The following is a 15819-nucleotide window of genomic DNA, read 5'->3' as shown; positions in this document are numbered from 1 at the left end:
CAACCCCTGCAGTCAGAAAGGTCTTTATCTATTAAGTTTTTTTTAACTAGTCTTTCTGTAGCTGTCTTAAATCTGCTCCCTCAGTATTCCTATGTCAAACATGGCACCTCTGTTCACCTAGTTGTATATGTGTTCATGAATGTTAACTGTTTCATCCACAGCCTACATATATCTAATACTTCCTAAATATCTAAGCAATCTCTCCACCTCTAACGACTCCCACTGCTACCACTGCACCAGGACATGAAGTCAACCAAAGCAGAATGCTGCAATTTCAGGGATGAAGTTATTCATCGTCAGAACCCTGCATGTCATCAGCACCACTGACCCTCTGCAACCTATTTAAAGATAAGTCTTGCCTGCAATACCTTCAAGGATCTCTGGACTCTTTTGATTTCCACTGGTTTCTGCTCTGGTGCCAGACACCATTACTATTCATCCAGACGGCCACGATCACCAGTAACTGGTCTCCCAGAATCCATCACTCTTCCTCTCTGAGTCTTTTCCTGCCTTGGAAACACAAGGAGCTTAGAAACAAAGCTGTTCACGTCTTACCATTGCCGAAAACCTTCACTGGCCTTTCAATAATCTCATGATAATGTCCAAACTCTAGAACATGGTCTTGCGGGAAGAGGCTATCATCTTCCTCTCCATGTTCATCTCCTACAGCTGCCTTCTTCCTCATGAGCCTCTACGCAGCGTGTTTTCTTTTCTCTAATGTCCTCTGCTCCATTTCTTCAGTGTGTGAACCCCTGTTTATCACTAAAGTCTTGTCTTTAATGCCACATGTGAAAGCTAGCTCTTCCTAAATTATAAGTCTACTTTATCTCTCTGTATTTTAGACTTTTGCTGCCTTACGTACTTATCTGTACCATAAATGCAAGCACGATTATCACTACACTTGTCAAGTCTAACTTAATGGTTTCAAGACAAATTAGGTAAAAAGAATATCGCCAATTAAACTGCAGTGCTTGCATTTTTACTACTTAGAAGTGTTGCTTTATACTTTTGAAAACATTTCTGCGCTTATATTTTAAAATGCCTCTTGTTTGCATATCGAAAAACTAAAGAACAACTAATTTTATTTATAAAGTGTCTTCATATTCCCTCAGAACCTAAGAAATATGAAATATTTTTCAAATTGCAGTGATTGGTGTCGAGTTTGTTCGTACAGTAACATTTGCAGTGTTGGTGGTGTAGTACGTCTTAAAAAATTGTTCTCCTTTTGTCTCTGGGAGCTGCTTTCATCTATTCTGGAATTTTTAATGCCTATTCACAGGCAGTGAATTATAACTAAAAAACAACAAACTGCCACTGGCCCATCAGGAATTGTAAATCATGTTGCAACTTCAAACATGTTAAAAGAAAAGAGGAATCATTCACTTATATTTTAAAATCAGCAATCTGGTAAACATTTAGATAACTATTACATTAATGCCTGTTACTGTTGCTAAATTTTCATATCCACAAAGTGGATTTCATGTGTACATTTTTCATTCAATTCCTAGCACTAGGATTTGTTTTTGTTTGTTTGTTTGTTTTAATTTGTTTTGTTTTTTGGCACCTAGGATCAAACTCAGGACCTTGCACTTGCAGGCGGGTGGAGGCACCACTGAGCAAAATTCCCGGCTACCTATAGCTAGGATTTTGACTCAAACCTTCTCACAAGAAATATTATAGTCATCTATACCCAATTACCCTGTTTATTATAGTCATCTATACCCAGTTACCCTGTTTCTAGAGCGCTTTCCTAGTGGGAGGCTCTAAATAAATGCCTGCTTGGCATTTAAATACAGAATTCAGCTACTACCCCAAGGGTTTACTGTAAAACAGTAGCAAAGGGAGACATCTTTTTTCTTTCTCTCTCTCTCTCTCTCTCTTTCTTTCTTTCTTTCTTTATTTCTTTCAGTACCAGGGATCAAACTCTGGACCTTCCACTTGCAAGGCAGGCGGCTGCACCACTGAGCTAAATCCCCCAAGGGGGCCAGTGGGCAGTGTAATAAATAACAAGACAAAGAGAACAATCTGAAATAGTTTAGTTGAACAATCTGAAATAGTTTAGTTTTGCAAAAATTAAAGGACACTAATCACATGGCCTCTAGTGCTTACTGATAATTACTGGGTGAATTAATTTGGACCTCAATGACAAAATATCAAAAACTGTATGTTTGTAAACAGCTGACATTTATTTCTCACAGTTCTGGAGGTCAAAAAGTAAAGGGTCCAGCACTGTTAGGTTCCAGTAAGGGTCCTCTTAAAAGTTGCAGAATACTAATTTACTGTTTCTTCACAAGACATAAAGACAGCGAACTAGCTCTCTGGTTTCTCACAAGGGCACTAACCCCATGTATGGCAGGCTCCATCCTCATAATCCAAAGATTGCATCTCCTAATAACATTACATTGGGATTAGATGTCAGTATATGAATTTATGCGAGAAACAAATATTAAGAACATTTTAATTGGCTAATATTATGTGCTGAAAGAATGAAAATCTGGAATACTATGAATCATCATGATGAAATCTCAGCAATAGAAGAAAACAATAAAGTGAATGTGTGTGTGTGTGAGCACGCGCGCATGTGTGTGTGTGTGTGAGTGTGCAGGCGCACTCGTATGTGTGTGTCAAAGATGACAGAGTATAGGTATCGCAGTGGGTTGAATAGAGCCCCTCCAAAATTCGTATTCATCTGAAATTCAGAAGGTGATCTCATTTGGGATGAAATCACTATGGATTTAGAGTGGGCCCTAAATCCCATGACAGTCATCCTTATGCAAAGAGAAGAGAAGACAGGACGTGAAAAGAGAAGGTGGCTGAGTGGAGATGGAGGTCAGTGACACTGTGACAAACTGAGGGTCAACAGAAATAGAAAACATGTTCTTATATTTTATAGGGAGTAAATCAAAGTCACACCTCTGTGTCCAAAGAATTGTTATGTGAAATCAGAATACGAACTCAAGATCTAAATAACAAGCAAATCACTGCATTGAACAAATCCCTGAGTGCGTCATACATACCTGCTCTTCAAGCCTTCTACACATGGCAATTGGAACAAATAACGGAGAGACCAAAATTGTGCCATCCTTTAGCCATATTTTCAAACCCTGTCTTTTCTGGAAAGGTAAGACTTGAGTTGTTCGGGTGATTGGATGTGAAGTGTTGAAGGAAGAATGGCCAGTCCTCAAGTCTGGGATACATGTGATTGCAGGAGGTGTAGTGTCTTGGGGAGTGCGGGTCTGGCTTCACCAACTAGATGTGTGCAAGGCGAAAGGGACCGGAGTCTAGAAAGATGGGTCAAATCTGGTGTCCATGTTCTGTTATTGTAATAGAATACTACACATTGAATAATGTATAAAGGAAAAATCATATCATACTGATACCTAAATACCCATGTTTGTAGCAGCTGTTCATAACAGCGAAGCCTTGGAAGTGGCTTTTATGTCCATCAAGATGCACAAATAAAGAAAATGCGGTGTTTGCGTATGGTAGAGCAATACTGTGTCATAAGGAAAAGAAAACGTAAGTCGTCTGTAGCAAAATGGGTGCACCTTGAGACAAAGCTTAAATGTTGTGTGGTTTCTCTTATTTTAAAAAAACTATATATATATACATATATATACTATAATATTAATATATAATATTAATTATAGTATTATTATATAATATAATAAATATTATATATTAAATCTATAAATATTAATATTTATGTGATATGAATTTATATATATAAATAAGAGAAAGAGATCTTTTGCAAGGGGGCAGGGATGAAAAGGTGGCGGAAGGGGGAGAGGGAGGAGGGGAAGGGGGTGAAAAAGAAGTCAAGTGTCTCATCGTGCCACATACCGACTCTCCCTGAGGAATGGAAAATGGAAAATTAAAAAATAAAAATTGACGGAAAAATCAGACCACACTTACCTTTTTTCATCAGCCCACTCCCAGGATACGAGCTTTGGTCTGTTCATGAAGAAGAACCTGCCATGACCTAACCAAGTCTTAAAACAAAACACCCGCTTCCCATTTTTTTCACAATGGCAATTAAATTCCAACAAGATAGCTGGAAGGACCATTAAACCAGACCAGTGAGACTGCAGAAAAATCTGAATGATGGACACTGAGACTTTGCTTCATTCCTCATGTTTGGAGCGCCATTTCCTTAAAAATCTTAGTATACCATAATACCTGAAAGTGCAGAAAATAAAGCCAGTTTGCCAGAGGTTTTAACCTATGCTGGCTGTCACTTTAAGCAAGATACGTTACAATTCCTTCCCTTACGTTCCTCATCTTAAAATGGGAGTGGTAAGTAAGACTTATGCTCAGAGAACCACTGGGAAGATAAAGTGTGTTAATGTAGAAAAGATGTTTCACAAAAAGTGCTGAAAATCGTTTTTTTACTGGTCTTTTTTTTTTTTTTTTTTTTTTTTTAAAAAAAGTTTTTTTTTTTTTTTTTTTTTGTACCAGGGATTGAAATCTGTTCCTTGCGCTTGTGAGATGCCGGAACCACTGAGCTAAACCCAGGCTGAAAAACTTTTTAACTCTTCTATATAACATGGATGTCACAAATAGTTTGAACAAAGTTAAATATAATTTCATTTTGCAGAGTATTATTTCAACAGCTCTCAGGAATCCCATAGGGAACTTTATCTTTTACACTTATAATTTTCTTTCTGCCAGTCTTTCACAAAAATACGGGATTGTTTTGCTACTAATTTATTTTATTATTTGAATACAGAATTAAATATTTCATAGCATTTATCAACATTGTGATACAGCCCAGCAAATCAGATAGAGAAAATAGGGAGTCCTTCTTTTCATAAGACATATACTCTGGTTCTATTTGCAGTAGTGCGATGTATAGTCATTGTGAACATTTAATTAGCAAACAGTGTACTGAACTGTTGCCCAAAGTACAAAGGCAGTTTCCAAAAACCACTCAAGCACAACAGTCTCCTCATTATATGGATTTGTTTGCCAACAATTTCCGAAAATTCATCTCCTCAGTATAGAACACCAATTCTTCTACTTAACCCTACTTCTGAAACATTGAGCAGAGGTTTCTAAATTCTTCCACAGCCTCCTGATATCTAAACAAACATCATCTGTAATTTTAAAATTTTAATAACTATTGCTATTCAAAGCATGAATTTCTTTCACTAGCTGAGAAAGATGTAATATTTTCCTGATCCTGAGTAATAGGACCACACTTTTTCACTTGGAACATTAAAACAATGCTGTCCTCTACAGTTTTTTTAATATCCCATCATCGCACAAATCCACAAATGTAACTGCTTCTCCCTATGTTTCATTTTTCTGATTGTTTTTTTGTTTGTTTGTTTGTTTCTTTGTTGTTGCTGTTTTTTGAGACAGGGTCTCACTATGTAGTTGAGACTGACCGGGAACTCACTATGCAGCCCAGGCTGGTCTCGAATTCACAGCGATCCTCCTGCCTCAGCCTCCCAAGTGCTGGAGTTACAGACATGCTCCACCAAGGCCAGCTTCTTACTATATTTTTTATTCATCTATTCACATTAAACGCATGGCCAGCAGCACTATAACTTATGCCTGGATGAAGCTTATCTAAATTTTCTCTAAAAGGTGTGTTATAGTCTTTCTGTACTTAGAAGCACTACAGCACTGAACTTGGGGGGGGGCACTAAAAAGTCAATTTCAAAAAATAAAAGCACAAAAATGTGAAAAGCAAGGTATTAACCAGATCAGAGAGAAAAGACCACTTTTTCCTGAAGCAAGAGTTTAAATGAAGAAAGTAGAATGTGACCTTGTCCAACTTCAGCCCAGAACTTGTGTATTAGGTTAATATCTATCTATCTATCCATCTATCTATCCATCTACTGTCAGAGTCCTGCATTTATGAATAAGCAATTACAAACAAACATCAACAAAAGGGCGAGTATGGGAACAGCAAAGATCAACTGTAGTCCAATGACATCATGTGTAAGAGGCTCATTTTGAATAGAAGGTTTAAAGATAACAATTCTGCTCATCAGAGCACAAGAAAGGGAGTACTACTTGAGTTCCATATGGACCGAAAAAGTCATATTAGACAAGATGAGTTCCAGCCTTATAAACATAAAAGTTTTATTGTAAAGGAATAGCTCAACAAAGACACTGATCTCCTCAAGAGATGTTTTATAACTGTAAAGAAACACAGATTGTCACTGACAGAGCCTGAAGATGGCTCTTGCCTCCTCCCTGCTCCCTTCTCCTCCCTACACCCTTCCTCCTTCATAGACTGGAGGTCTATTGTAGACCCCGGAGGGCACAGCCCCAGGGGACAGTGATGTGTATCCTTCCCTGTTACCTTCCTGCGCATGCCCCATCAAGAAGCAACCACACTACCTTCTGCCTCGCCACATCTGCTGTGTGCCCGGCCTCCTCTTCCTGTTTGCCTTCCGCTATAAATAAAGAGCGTGTGGCGCTCCACGTGGCCATATGTCCCGACAAGCTATGATTCCACCTGGTCCCAAACTTCAAGAGAAGTTGTGGTTTCTTTGCTTCTTTTTCATCTCCCACCACTCTCCCTGGCTTTGGACACTATGCTGCGCAGGTCGTGGCCACAGATGATGGCAGGAGTAATACAGTAGCATTAGCAGCCTCGCTGAGCTCTTGTTAACGGTGTGCTCACCCAGAGTTGTATCATTAGGATTCATCACATGATGCTTAGTGAAATATTCTGATATTTGTCTAAGGCACATAGAGTTTGATCATGAAACTCGTGCATCGAGGAAACAATTCGATGTTTAGTATTAAGAATTGTGATCGAATCTATTAAACACTAGCCTGTGGAGCTTACAGCTCATAGTAAATAGTACCTCTAGGAGTGATACAGTCTATGATATATTTCCAAGGAGGAATTAAGTAGATGGTAGATGTTAACATTTGGTCGATCTCAAACACCGTTTCTGAAACATTTATGTTTCTTAACTCAGTCGGTCATTTCTACTCCTGCTACCTTTTCCATGATGCTTTAGCTCTTTTTTTAATCACCATTAATCGAATTCAGTAGCTTTTGCAAGTTGATGATACACCTTGAAGATACAATAGTACCAGCAGCCTGAGCTCAGGGACAGCTAAAGGGCAAGGTGGTCAGCTCTCCTGTTGACAGATCTCAGTCAACAAAGAAACTTCTATGCCTCCGTTTTGCACTTTGAGAAAGAAGTTGCTGATAGTTGAAGGCTCTCACCACACATTTTTCTATATAAAGCAAACTACTGACATACTATTCCCTGAAAGAGTAAAATATTTGCTGTTTGAACGTAGGCAATGTATTTAACCACACTTAGGCCTGTGTTTTCATATCTGTAAGAAAAATATAATACTATGGCCCCAGCCTGCTCTCTGCGCTTCTCTCTGCTTATTTTCTTATCTGCACAACGGGGAGAGTACATTTAAAATCAAGTTAATCAACTGAGTTATGGCATAAAATTCACTTGTAGGATTTACATTGGCTTTTAAATCAGGGCTTTGCAATGTTACTCTTGGCCATGTAGATACTTTCACTCCTCCAGTGCAAGCTCGTAGTAGTGCTGATGAAGGTAAAAGCTGTCAGATCCCCAAGCCCCAGATATGAGAAACATTACTAGATTATACTCTGGTCATGCATGCAGCAGTCCAGACTCCCCCTTGATTGACAACCTCTAGGCTAGAATTTGAGCTATGATATTCATGTCTTAAACTTATGAGCATACATTTATTTACCTTTCCAAAATAATAATACCGTATCTGGTAAAGTACCTTATAAAATGCTTTTAGTTCACACTATTCTAAAAGTAAATAATCATAAATAAAATGGAAATTGAACCATTTTAACCAGAGTAAAAGTTACATTCCCACTGAACTTTAAAAAGAAAGTATGGCGTTATCTAATCCAGGTTTCTTCTCATTTCACAGAGCTTGCTTACTTCCTCACCTCTACTGTTTTCTTCAAAGCAGGGCATTTGTTTAACAAAAGCAAGAATTTATATGATATCAGACAGATTGACCCAGTAGCTAAGAAGTTGCAAAATAGCTCCACAATTGATTTAGCTTTAGGACTTGATTTTTCATCACTGACTGGAGGGAGAGTGTGGGACCCCTCCCTTAAGTGCCTCCTTATCTGACTTTCTGAAGAAAGATAAGCTGTGTTCTGGGCTGACAGAGATAACACCACTGGTTTTGAACAACAGGCTAGAAGCTCTGGCAGGACTGCTGGACAATCCTTTAGTAAATTCAGACAGACTCCTCAGGATTGTTTTGATAAGCGTGAAAGCCCCTTCTGCAGAATGGAACAGCTTGCTGCCAGAGCCCTCCCCGCACAGTGCGTTGTGACCTTTTGACCTTGAACATCAGCAGTCTGGGAGACAGGAAGAATAGCTCCTGGCAGATTTCCTACAATAACATATTTAAAGGTATATCTAATTTGAGATACTATTTTTTTTACTATATTTATTTACTTGGTAAAGTTTTGAGTTCCATAAAAGCAGAAGTCAGCCTGTCTGCCAGCATATTTCCCTTGATAGATTGTCTGTCTACTGTACAACATTTTGAACATTAGCATTTTTTGTAAGGTTGGGCAGAAGATTAAAAAAAAAGTCTGAATTTAGAAGTTATTGTTGCATTGTTGCATGAACTAGCATAGCTAGACTCTAAAAATATAAGTAGTAAAAAATAAAAAACTGAGGTCAGAGGGACAGGAGTGAAGGTTCCTCAAAACCAAAGCTTTGTCAGCATGGTGTTATAGCTATTTATATAATGGAATAAAACACTTGGACACAGGTCAAGGTGAAGTCAGAGAACTTGAAACAATTGTTTGTACCTTATCAGAAAGAGATATTCCTTTTCTTTCTATCAGTCAGCCTCCACAGGAAAACCATTAAGACTAAAGAGAAATCCCACCCCTGCCGTTGGGTCCTGCTAGCCAAGTCTTAGGCTTTTCTGATAGCCTGTAATTCCAGATATAGCAAATAAAAACAGTGAAGTTTGGATCGTGGTGTTTTGGCAAGGTACACGTTTAGCCCTTCTAAATAACTTCTCTCTTTTGGGGGGATTATATCTACTTAGACTATACAGGATATTTGTATTGAAAATGTTATACTTTTGTTATAATCCTTTCAAAAGAGAGGCCTCATACTACAAAGAGAGAAAATTAAATCTGGATTCCTGTGTACTATCTCATCTATGTGTGTGGATGCTAGATCAAGTAAGGATCTAAATGTGAAAGGCAACATTTTAAAGCTTGCACTTTAAAGGTAATATTTTATAGCTTGTGGGTGGAGCGTTCTGCTTTGGAATAGCAAAAAATTATTTTGTTTGTAGACATGGTTGTACGACTTTGTCAATGTGCTAAAACATACTAAGTCTTACACTTTGAGTCATTCACTATAATGCTAGAATTTAGATGCAGTCAGAGTCTACCATTTAGAGACTGGCCAGGCAAAATGAAGTGAACTGATATTCTGTAGTGTTTACAGCGGGCTCATTGTACTCAAAACATCGTGACTGAACCTTAAAAGCTGTTATTAGTGAGATAAAATGTGAAAAACAATACTACATATGAATATAACACATTTAAATAAATTAAAAGTACATGCACATTAAATAATTCAAATTTTGTAAAAACATACAAAAAATACAAAAATACAACACAGAGTTTTTCTATGGGAACTGGAGCTGGGATTGAAGAAGAAAAGATAAAAGGGTGAAATGAATCCACTAATTAATTTTAAAGATATTCAATGGTAGCAGAAAATGGGGCAAAAATCATGAATTCTGGCAGAAAAAAATAGAAAGTATTTATCTTCCCTTTACTGTGTCATTTGGTCTTATATGTCTGGATTATCAGAGCCCACAAGACTCCAGGGTAGTTATTATATACACCAGAAAGTCTGGGGCAACTTGTCTTCTGGAACATAGGTGCATTCATTTAACCCTTATGTGCATCTTTTACATAAATACACAACTCAGACATGAAACACTTAAGTGAAGAGACAGGAGAAAAACTGTTCAGGAGGAGGAAAGCATATCTGTATTAGACAAACAGTAGTTTAAAAACACAAAGAAAGGGAAGGAAAGGGGTAAAGGTATAGGGAAAGGGGGAAGGGTAGGGGCAAGGAAATAAGGGAAAAGAAAAGAATATGAGAAAATGAAAATATGGAAATAAAGAGCTTGTTAATGGGGAGGGGAGGACGGGGTGAAGGGAGGGCAGGGACAAGGGGAAAAATGAAGAAAAAAAACATAAAGACACACAAAGCATGCTACAGTAAATAAATACATTCGTGGCATTGAGAACAAGCAATCACTGTAAATTTTAATAATTATAATCATGTTAACAGTTAAAATTACCTTTGGACTTTCCCATCTCCTAATCTCATTTATATGTATATCATCTCCCACAGACAAGTACAGTACTGTAATCTTGTTCTATATCCTTGCGGTTCATTTAGTGTTCCTATCCCCACACAAATAGCACACATATCGACGATATACCATTTTACAGGGTGAGGTATTTAAACACTTGAGTATCATCAAACTATTGCACCAATCTATCTTATTTTCACTCAATTTTTAAAACTTCAAATATTAAAATAATACAATAAAATTTAAAATGTACAAAATGATTCATACAAAATGTAGATCTCCTCTGACTTCAGAAACCCCATCATTTAATTTTTCCTTGAATTCTTAATGAATTACCATTACTAATCAGGTTAAGAGATGCTCATACAATTATGTACACATATACAGTCTTTTTAATGCTTAAGTCAAAATGCTTAAAATCATTTCATGAATCGTCAATAACTATTTCTCACCCAAGCTCAATTGTTTTTCTTTCCTTATTGTTCCTTTCAAATTCATTTATCATTAATCATGCACCAATACATGGCCTATTAATTGGTGTCATCCATATCCAGGGTGAGGGTCCCATTATCCATACCCTTAATCTCAGTACTGTACCCTTAATCCACATTCACACACCTTAAAGCAGCCACTTCCAAAATTCCCAGCCTATACCTGTATGAGGCTTTGAGAAGGCATCCGAATAAAAGCAATAACACCGGCTCACAGCAATGCTGATTTTTAAAAAACTGCAGATGTGTGAAAATAAAGCACACACAATTAAGTATAATACATGCTGCTTGTAAACGGTCATAGATATCGGAGGTGCTGGTTTGTGTATTATACTATACTTTTTGTCACTGTTTCTCAGAATGTTCCATTTTATTTTTAAAAAATGTCTTATAAAACAGTATGGAGTTTTACCCTGGCAACAGTCCCTTATATCTTGTGTTAACTGCATCTTTTAATTACATCAAGAGGCCACATAAAGTGATTGGACTATTCCATGTAGGATTATGTGAATGACTCCATTATGCTCATATGTTGAAGAAATTGACAAAAACATTCTCAGAAAGTCTTTGTTGCTGGATGATGCATGACTATAATTAATTCTAATAATATTTCTGAAGATATTCGTGTAAAATGTTCAAATATAGCCTACCTTTTATTCTTCCATTCAAAAATTATTTTAACATTACAATTGAAGCTAATTGGAGTGCTGTTGTTGTTTGACAGAACTTCTTTTAGTCTTATAGTATCTCAAGAATTGTCATGGACTCCATGAATCAAAGAGGCCATTACGTGGCATTTTTACTTCGTAAATAAAATCTAGATCTCAAGATACCACCAAATTTTAAGTGGCTTTTCCCAAAGACCCTCCCATATGCCTCGTGTGTCCCCTAAAGCAAGGCTGTGTTTATGAAAGAGAAGAGTCCTGGGAGGCTGTCGGAGGTTAGTAGTACTGAGTGGGAACCTGCATATCAGCTTCCCTAAGCCTCTTCAGTTTGTGTGTTATCCCACTAAAATTGTGTCTGTAATCAAAAGGAAGGAGGGCACCATCACATCCTGTTTGGAAAGTTTGTCTGCTAATTTTAGTCCCCCTCTTGCTTGTTGCAACCTTAAGATCAAAAGCACATAGTTGAGAGAAATAAAACTATAAAAAGATCTTTGTTTCACCTGTCCAAGGCTGTGAGAATAGAGACAATGACAAATAATGTTTTATTTTTCCCCTTATTAATATAAAGGAGAGGCTATTTTTACCCTGACTGAGAATCCTCATGGATTCATTCAAGTCAGATTCCCTCACCTTACCCTGAGCATGACAAGACATGCTCAGGTTGCTCAGGTGGATTCCTGGAATGAAAATTGCAACTCCAGAGCTGGCTCCGTGGGCCCTGCCTCTCTCATTTCCAGCCCAAAGAAGCCCTCAGTACTTCAGTTTGATGAATCTCCCTTCTACCAGGTACATCTATCAGGCTAGGTCTCAATCTCCGGTTCCAAGTGGAATCAGTCCCTGCCTAGGCTCGCCATTAGTTTTCAGTATCTATGCCTCCCCACCCCCATCTCACCTTCTGGCTCTTATACGGATGGATATTTGGATTCCTTTCTCCTCATCTCTTTACTCACTGACTGGGTAACTTGTCCAGCTTGTTTATCTTTCTTGTTATTTCTTGCCAATCTTCTGACTTTTATCAATTTTTTAAAATCTTATTGTACTTTGAGTAAGTACTATGTGTCTGTTCGTATAATACTCAGAATCTAATTTTCACTTGCCTGCATGATTTAACCCAATCTCTTCTTCAATGAGAGCTGAATGTTACCTTCACCAGTTTTTCCTTTCCTGATTTCTGCTTTTAGTAAGTGGTATTCATTCATTGAGTGGGCCTTATGCCCTATGATTTTAACATTTAATACTCTTTTCCATCTCTCTTGTGGGCTCCACACTAGCCTTTAGTTTAAAACTGACAACGTGAATTCCCAGAAACTATTGTACTCACTTCATTTCTTTCCAGAAGTTATTCATGCTGCACTGTATCCCTTCTTTGTTTACTCTGATTCTCAGATCTGGAAGAAATATCCTAGAATTTGTTGTAGATCTCTATGCTTATTGCTTCAAGAAGCCTAGTTCTACAACCTAACCGTCCATAGGAACAATATTTTCCCCTTTTCTTTCCATCTCAATATGAAATATGGAGACAAATTTGAAAATGAAGAAATGAACAATTATACTTACAATCAGATCATTAGCTATTATAAGTTGAACTGTGCCCTCCCAACCAACCACCCAGCCCCACCAAATACTTACACACATATACTCCCATACATGTTGGAATCCAAGTCCCCAGTACCTTCTAATCCCAATGTGAGCTTCTTCAGAAGTAACTCATTGTAAATGTGATCACTTAAATAGAGATGAGGTCATATTGGAAAAGAATGGGTTTTTAATATAAAACCCTGGTTTCCTTACAAAAAGGGAACCATTTAACTGATACACAGCACAAAGAGAATTTCATGTTAATATTGAGACAATAATTAAAGGGTTACATCTACAAGTCAGAGAAGGGCAAAGACTGCTAACCATCCCCAAAAAGTAGGGAAAATGTATGGAACAGAGATGCTCATGAAGACACCTTAGAAGAAGCCAACTATGCTGATGCTTTAATTCAGGACCTCTAGCCCTAATGACTCTGAAATAATAAATTTCTGTTGTTTAAATCACGTTACATTTATTTTATTGTAGTAGACCAAGGGAACTAATGCTCTAACTCTGATAAAGGAAACAAATGCAGAGACACTACTAGTGAATTAATAAATTATTCAATTAATTACATGAAGACTAAAACTATTAATAGCATGAAGATTACACTATAATTTGCATAGAAGTAGGTTTTATTGTTCCTTGGTACTGTTCCAAGGGAATTCTATCATGTAGGAAGATCAATTGTTTTTCTTCTCTATAGAACATATTTTCCATGTCATAAAATGTAATTATTAGATCATTAAAAAATAAACTTTCAAAAGTATTTATTTGGTTTCATATAACAGTAAAATTTCCAATGGAAAATAAAATGATGTGTTTTATTTTACTATATGATCAGCTTTTTAAGTGAAATTATAACAAGTCAGTTGACTGTATTTTTTTGTAAAGGCAAGAAAGAAAATGCTGCTCAAGCTATCAAATTTCCCAGCCCCTTCCATCTGTCACACGTAGATTTGACTACTTCATTCAGTACACTTTCCTAGTTTTAAGTAGGATTTCATTCTCATAGTCTTCTTTTTTACTATGAACTTACTGCAAGGTTTAGAAAAATCAATCTGTGAGTTATTTACAAACAGTCCTCATTTAATAACCAAGATACACTCCTGCAACTAGTTTATTGAATGCACTGGTCACTAAATGAGGAATTGTATATAGTATGAACAAGATTCAGAACAAAAATGGTCCAAGGAAGCTTCAGCTTGATGACTTTGTTTTATTTGCATAACAATTACATGCAGTACTGTAAAGTGTAGCAGAACATAAGACTAAAGTACTATACTATACAATATGATCAGCAAAAATTACAGTACTATATAAGAAGGTATATTGTACAAAACAGACATTGAGGCTCTATCAACAAGATGTACAGAACTGTAAAAAAAAGATGAATCAAAAGTCCAAAAGCACACTTCTATCATAATTTTGAAAGAGTATATTAATAAATGAAAACTATCTGTATTAGATACTCTATTATTAAAATAGTTCAATGAAAATGATTTGTTTTTCTGAGAACAAATGCTCCCCAATAAACTGTAAATTAAATACAGTACCACCAACAAATCATCACATCAGTTGGCTTCAGGCAATATTGAACCCTGAGATGCCAGAAAAGGCAGGGATAAAAATCATTCAGAAAATCCAGAATATCTCATGATATAGAAAGTGGTCATCAAGAATCATGATTAGAAAACTGATGCAATTCAGATATGTTCTTTAGCAAATCAATAAAGCTAATAATGGGAATATTCCTATATCCCCTCACTTGCCAGGGACTGGCATCTCAGCAGCTTCTATAAATTCTTCAAGGTTATGCTGATTGCACAGCTAATATTGCTGGAAGCTTTGTTTTAAATGTGCAATTTTGACTCATCAGTGAAGGAGCCTGAACAAGTCATTATGGCGGTCAAATGAAACTAAAATACTAGTAATAAGATATCACAGAATCAGGAACCTGCTTGACTCTGTAAAATCATTGAAAATGCCAAAAGTCCTTGACAGTGAAACTAGCATGAACAGCTCTGCATGTAGCAGAGGAGCTCACTAGCCAGAAATTTAACACAAAAATTAAACACATGAAACAATCACAGAGCCAAGAATAACAGTGATAATTAATTGCTCATTTGTTTCCTGTGGTTCCTTTCATAAGTGTATACATAAACCTTGAGGAAATATATGCACCCATATGATATGAGACATTTCTACACGTCAAAAAGTTTCAAAGGTGAAAATCACTTCTAAAGAGTTTGTTTATATCTGAGAATTTATTTAATTCCAAATAAACCAATTTTATTGTCACCTGAGTAATTCTTGGAAGTAGATAGTACTTGCAAGTAAGCCCAAAAAAGGATTTCATTGATAAATTTTTCTGATCCCTTGGCACAGCTGTTCTGCCTTTATCATATGTGATCAGTAGGTCTCATAAGACCATTCTCCAGATCACTCCCTTCTGCAACAAAACAGGCAAACTACATAATTTTTGGATATTGATGCAAAAAAGAAACCCAAAATGTCAGGTATCTTATCTTTCCCCAGTATCAGACATTACAAAAATAATACAGATTTTGAAGATATTTGTCTACTCAAAAATACTGTGTTTATTTGCACAACATGCTTAGTAAATGTGCCTAAAATACAACAGGCTATAGGCACTCCTCATTTAACTAATGAGCTCCATTCCTGTGACTAGGTCATTAAGTAAAATGATCACTAAATGAGGAATTAGTATATAT

Source organism: Fukomys damarensis, unplaced genomic scaffold (assembly GCF_012274545.1).
Source record: "Fukomys damarensis isolate Sample0158 unplaced genomic scaffold, DMR_v1.0_HiC HiC_scaffold_24, whole genome shotgun sequence".
NCBI classification, from domain to species: Eukaryota; Metazoa; Chordata; class Mammalia; order Rodentia; family Bathyergidae; genus Fukomys; species Fukomys damarensis.
This window is presented reverse-complemented; position numbering follows the sequence as displayed.